Source organism: Pithys albifrons, chromosome 6, assembly GCF_047495875.1.
Source record: "Pithys albifrons albifrons isolate INPA30051 chromosome 6, PitAlb_v1, whole genome shotgun sequence".
Classification (NCBI taxonomy): Eukaryota; Metazoa; Chordata; class Aves; order Passeriformes; family Thamnophilidae; genus Pithys; species Pithys albifrons.
This window is the reverse complement of record NC_092463.1, coordinates 10631012-10637753: the sequence shown is the minus strand read 5'-3', so window position 1 is coordinate 10637753 and position 6742 is coordinate 10631012.

The window sequence follows — 6742 nt, the reverse complement described above, 5'->3', positions numbered from 1 at the left end:
ACACAGAAATCAGAAGGGAGGATTAATAAAGTTTAATGGTGGAGGTTTGTGTTTGGAAGTGTCATGGGACTAAGCACGGGCAAACAACAGTGTTTCCCGCCACCCCCTTCATGGTACGCACTGGAAGATGTTTCTTAGTATTTTAAATTTTTTTAGAAGTGTTTTACCTTCACTTCCTAGTTTTATGAGGCTTTTTATTAAGTGTTCCCATGCCTATTCAGCCTCAAATAGCTCTTGGATTTATAAATGTATTTCACTGTCTCTCTATATCTTTTTGATGTGTTTATTCCAAATCTTTTCTGGATAATCTAATCTGTGGTTTTGGTTGTCCCTGCTCAGGGCTGGCTTTAACTGGAAGTAAATAAACTGAGCTGAAAGGCATATCAGGTGGGCACTTAAACAACTCCTGTACAAGATGATGGCTCTCCAGAGGAGTTGTTCTTGATGGAGGCTTCACTCTTGAGCTAAGTTGTGTGGAAAAAATCTCAGTGTGGTCATGCCAATGTCAATGGAAATTATCTTAAAAGAGAAAGAGGGTGTACAGGTACCTCAGGAAAGTAAAGGAAAGTCTATGTACTCATTCATGAGTATATAGACTGTCCACAAAGACATGTCATTGCTGGCTTTGACAGTGATTATATAAAAGCATTTGGAAAAGATACCCTGGCCATCTGCCTCTTCAGCTGACCCACTGCTTGGTGTCATTTCTCATAAGTACTGCTCCAGGGCTAATCCTTTATGCCTTGTGAGAAAGTACAAAATACAACTTCAGTCTGCTTTTAAAGTTGCATTTTATACCACATGGAAGGGTCTTCCCAGCCACATGGTCTGGGGTGTCATGGCCCAGCAGCAGGTCCACCTGAGTCAATTCAAAGGCAATTCCAGTGGAGCAGGAGCGGGCTCAAGGGAGGAATGCTTGGCCCTAGGAGAGGAGAGGGATATTTGCACCTTTCCAAAAGCAGGTAGCAGCCCAGGGCTGCATCCCAAAACATGCAATCCTGTCACCTGTGTGAGGACACAAGAGACCATCAGCATGAAATGCTGGTGAGTATCTGTGACTGCCAGGTGGGAGAGAGCCTGGATGCTCTAAGGGTGGCTCCTGGGGCCAAACTGATGATTGCCAATGGGTCTGGGGCCTGGTTTTGTCCAAAATTGAGGTTACTGCCAGGAAGTGAGGGACATGAACCAGGGCAGAGCCCTGTGCTGCCACAGAGACCCTTCCACTCTGACATAGTCAGAAACCAGCTCCCATGCCAACAGAACACAGAGAACATACCACTTGTGGCTCTGGGCTGGTCAGTCTCTGCTTGCCTGGAGCCCAGGTGAGCCCTTGGCCCTGCCCCACTTTACAGCACCCCATGGAATAAGTCGGAGTGGTGCAATGGCCCATGGGCAATTCAGCTGCTGTACAAGGTGTGATTCACAGCAGCTGCTGCATTAGGTACCTCTCACACAGCCCTGCCCAGAGCTGAATGGTGAACTCCCCTCCCAGCAGTGATCATCTACTTGACTCTCTTCCATTTAATGCAGTCAAGAGGTGCCTTGCAGTGAGAAACCACCTGTATGGGCACCAGTGGCCAGGGATACTGGCCAGGGGACAGCCCTTTGGGACAGTGGGGACATCCATCCCCAGCACTAACCTCCTGTTGCTGGGATAGGGTTTCATAAAGCATTGAGGGAAGTGGGAAGGATGGACATTCTGGGGTGTTGTGAGAGCTAGTGTGGGCTGGGGATCAGCCTCCAGAGAGCCACAGGCAGAATGGGAGTTGCCCAAGCACCTGGTGGACACAGAAGCTGAGCACAGGTGCAGCTGGACATACTGCAGCCCCTGCACACATGTCCATGCATGCCTGGCCTTGCATTCCCTTCTCAGCTTTCTTTCAATCTCCAGACAGCTGTAAGAAACCCTCAAGCTTCTCCCAAAGCTCTCAGCAGTGGGAAACAGCTGAGCTGTTGTTTCCTTATGGCCCTTCCCACCCTCCAGGCCAGTACAAGGTTTGGGTCACTGCTGGGGCCCCACCAGCCACCCCTCAGTGGGAGCAGAGAGCACCCTGTGCCACCCACCAGACAGGAGGGGAAGGAGTGCTGGCAGCAGCACATCCTCTTGGCTGAGCCAGGGGAAGGGGGGACATGCCAGAGTTGGAGGGAAGGTGGTAATGCACATTCCAGGTCTGAGGGAAAGAGCATCCTCAAGATACTCAGTGATGTTTTCCTTTAAAACAAAGTCTTATTAAAACAAAGCCAGTTACCATTGTCCCATGGCAAAGAGGGCCATGAGTGCTCCCATTCATCACAATCCTCTTCTCATGCATATTCCCACAAGTATTTCTGGAGCCACCTCTTCCCAGACAAGTCCCAGCTCGGAGGCTGTTACAGCAATGATCCAAGACATCCCAATGCCCTTTGCTGAAGACAGCCCACTCATGGAGCAGCATGGTTCCACAGACCTCTCCTCTCCTGCCCTTCTGAACACCTTCAGTCCCTCACTCCCAGCACAGCCTCTGGATCAGACCACCAGCACAGGATGGTTTCTCAGCAGTGGCAGACGTGCTGTGCCCAGCAGCCCAGGAACATCCTCATCCCGAGCAGGAATGAGCGATGATTCAGGGGATTTCACCACAGCATGGAGGGAGGCTGGCCAGTTTCCATGGGCAAACCACAAAGGATTTAGTGAAACACCAGTTTTCCTGCCTGAAATGACTTCATCACTTGTGCCCCAAAGACATCTTGTTTGCATCCTGCTGCCTCCAGTCTGTCCCTGGCTAGCTGGGATACTAAAGCAGGAGAAATCACCTTGGTGCCAAAGCCAGTGCCCAGCCTCCATCAGCACCCATGGGCACAGCTGGTGCTAGAGCTGAACCTGCCATTGTTTTTTCCTCCAGTTTGCTGCAGTTTAGATGTGCAGCAGCATTTGAACTGCAAACAGACACTATTTACACCCCACCAAACCTGTCCTCGGAGTTTGTGCTCACTGCCCTGCTAGACCAGGCTAAAGAATATGGGGTTTTAGAAGAATTAATTCACTTATTTTCAAGTGTTGCCCATTCCCAGGTAATCCAGGAAAGCTTTCCCTTGCTCAAGTACTATTATTAAACACCACCACAGTAAGTCACTGCAAAAATTTAAGCTGACACTTCCAAGGTCTCCTCAGCTCAGGTTATTCTCAGTTTCACTCTATGGTCATCAATAATGGATGTGGAAAAAGCAAGCAGACTGCAGCCACACCTCACACCCACCTGCACTAAACACAGGGAGAAGCCGAGGTCTTTCTGTCAAACTTCAGTTCTGGTTTTATTCTGAAATTGCATCATAGAAAGCTCAGGGTTGCCCATTCTGTATTTTTAGCTGAACTCTTCATATTCATTAAAAATATCAATGTTCACATTTTTCTACCCATTTTCCTGGGTGTTGAGCATGAGGCATTTTGCCCTTTCAAAGTTTAATTCACATAGATAGATAGATAGATAGATAGATAGATAGATAGATAGATATAGATATATATATAGAGATATAGATATATACACACACACACACACATATTCACGAACACATATTTATATATATGTATACAGACAGATACCCAAATGGTTTCTCACAGTCTTACTCACCGGTTGGAGGAAAAAAACAGAAATGTTTGGTGAGTTTGGATGCATCTCTCTGTTTATTTTTACCCTGTCTCATACTGCAGATTTTCTCTGTTAACTGTTGATCACCGGCTGAGCCCACCCTGCCCATTTAATCACTAGATCCACACTGAGGGTGTGGCAAGGTAGGACTTCTCACCTGGTGCACTCAGCCTGGCTCTATGCAGTGTTTGAACAAAAAATGGTCTTTCAAAAGGCGAGGGAAGCACAGTGGTTTATGTACCAACACCTTGGGCAGCCAGGAAGGTGCTGGTGGGCTGGGAGTCCAGTGTAAGTGTTCTGTGCCTTGAACTGGAGCTGGTGCGGGACATGTGTGACTTCTGTGTAAAAAAATAAATCCTAACGTTAAAAACAGGTGAAGAGGGTCAAGCAATGCAAGAGGCCCAGTTCTGATCAGCCTCTCATCTCAGCATCTCACACTATAGAGGGTCGACCATCACTGGGCTGGGCTCCCCTTTCACTGGGGTCAAATAAAACCCAACAAAGCCCCATGATGGTGGCGAAGTGCCCTGTCCTGCTGGTGGAGGGCTGGAGAAAATGGTCACCCGGGCTATTTTCAGCTTTGTAGCTATGTTTTTTAGGAGAAGTGGGAAAGCAGACTAACCAGAGGAATGCGTAGCAGCCAGAGGAGCCTGCTGGCCTGCTGCTTTCCAGGGGAAATGAAAAGCAAACAGGAGATGAAAAGGCTGGGAACCTGTCTCCATCCTCAGAAGATTGCCCTGACTACCATGCTACCACATTTTCTGTGTGTGGGCGAGTGGGTGGAGAGAAAAAAAAAATCACTCAAACTCTGCTCAAGCTATTCCATGTTGCGTAAAAGTATGGTCATGCTCATTTGAGGACAGGCTGCAGCCTAAACCCTCCCAGGGGGTGCCAGAGACATTAGGCAATAGCACCTTCCTTTTCCCTCTTGACCTAGAAATGGATGCTGAGCAAAATGGAAAGCTGGAGGAAAGCATTACCCTGCCCTTGGCTGTGGTTGGAGCTGAGCCGAGACGAGCCAAACAAGGATCCTCTGCAGAGGGCAGGACTCAAGCAGGAACCTCCTGTGCCCCAGGCAGGACTCTTACCAGACATCCAGCAGGTAAAACCACCTTGTTCCATTCCTTGTCTTTGTCAGAGGAGGCACAGGGTTTGCCATCTCATCCCAAGAGACAGAAGCCTCCCTGGCACACCTGGACCTGCTTGTGAAGCGGCTGTTCTGTCCCATTGCTTGGCCAGAAGCACAAGGGAGCATGTGGGGAGCTTGACCACTTTCCTGAGGCCTGGGAGCCTCCCACGCCATGGCAGGGAGCCCAGGGTCGGTGCCATGGTGCTGGGCTTTGCCACTATCCTTCGTGTGGCTGAGTCCACAAACGGGTGAGAGCCCATGAATCATCTTCCAGTAGATAGCACGGAAGTGGGATAAGGAGTGTTTATGGGCACTCTGCTGCCAGTAACTGTAACATGAGAGGTAAATGGTTTCCCAAGCAGCTCAGTTTCTTGAGCAGGGACCCTGGGGTGCCAGCAGGCAGCATGCTGCCTGTGCCATGTGCTGCTCAGAGGGAAGGGGACTGACTGCTGCTGGCACAGGTATTGCCTGGTGCTGCCACCACATACCAGCCAGGGCTGGGCAGCTGCTCCCTGAGAGAAGTAGAAACGTTCAGAAGCAATAGACAGTGACAAGCAGAAATTCCCATTGAAAACGTTATAGAAGTGGTGCATGTCTCACAGCATCCAAGGGACAACCTGCCTGCCTGTGGGACAAGGTAGCCAAGAGGACAATGCAATGAGGGGCTGCCTCAGAGCAGTGTGACAGCAACAACCATCACTGGTCCCCAACCTGTGCATCAGAAAAGCTTGGCTGAAATGCCACGAGAAAGCCTGGAGATGGCCCAAAGGGCTCCCAGCCCCTCTCCTCCCACAGCCCACACCTACACATCCCCAGCACTGCTCACGCCAATGTAGGAACCGCATGCGCCGCCCCAGGCCTGGTGATGAGTGACAGGAACATGAGCCAGACAACTCCTTCCCAAAAGTTACAGGACACAGGTGGCTCCATCACCAAGGGTAACTGCAGTTCCACTGTACAAAGCACAGCAGCAACCGGTAACCTCCCCCTCCTTCCCTGATTTGGGACCAAGAACCCTCATCCCACGGGATTACCTGGCACCACTTTCGGTGCCTGAGGAACAAGCAAGTGGCTGCTCCACACAATCCACAATGGGCACCCAGGGCACGACCGTGAGTAATGCCAAGATCCAAACCAGAGGTTTTAAGGCAAGGGGGTGGGAGGTTTAATTTCTCTCTTGATCAGAGGTTTTTAGCGAGTGCCAGCTGGGGTAGGTTGCTGTGTCCAGCCTTTTGCCATGGCACATTCTTTCTCTGGAATATTTTCAATTGCTTTGTACAAGCTGAAACAAAAGTAGGGTCGTGTTGTTCCTCACAGCAGCAACAGGAGGGAACACAGCAAAGGTGGTGGGTGGGAAAGAAAACCAATTTAAAGGAAGTATTTTCTAGTAGGATTCAAGAACTAAAGACTGGCTTGTTGCTTGGACCACAATTTTTTAGCCTGCTACAAGTGCTGCCTCAGACTGGGAGGACTCAAGGGCTAAAAGGAGACAGATGGAGCAGCTTCCAAGGGCTAAGAACATAGGAGAAACAAGATGCATAGAGAGAGAAATGTTTTTATTAGTCCAGCTGATATAGCTAGAAAAAAATAGACAAGTTTTCAGGCATCTCCTTCCATTAGGTAATTGCTGTGAGCGCAGTAATGATGCCTTGTTGAGGAGAGGCACCACTAAATGAACACTCTCTGATTACAAGAAGCAAAACCAGCTATTTGCCAAGCATCTGTGAACAGTGACATGAAGCACAGCATGGGGGTTCTAAAGAATATACAGAACCAACCGGTTGTCTCTTGCACCATTTTCTCTTCCTTCCTCTCACAAGCTTCGTACAGAAAAATCTCTGTGCTGATTAACTCAAAAATAGGAACATACCCAGCACAGAACAAAACTCTTACATATGATCTCTTCTCCCCCACCCAGTTAAATCTGAAACACATAGAAAGCTGCATTAAAAGAAAAAAAATCTAATCAGAGATGTTCACTCAGCCT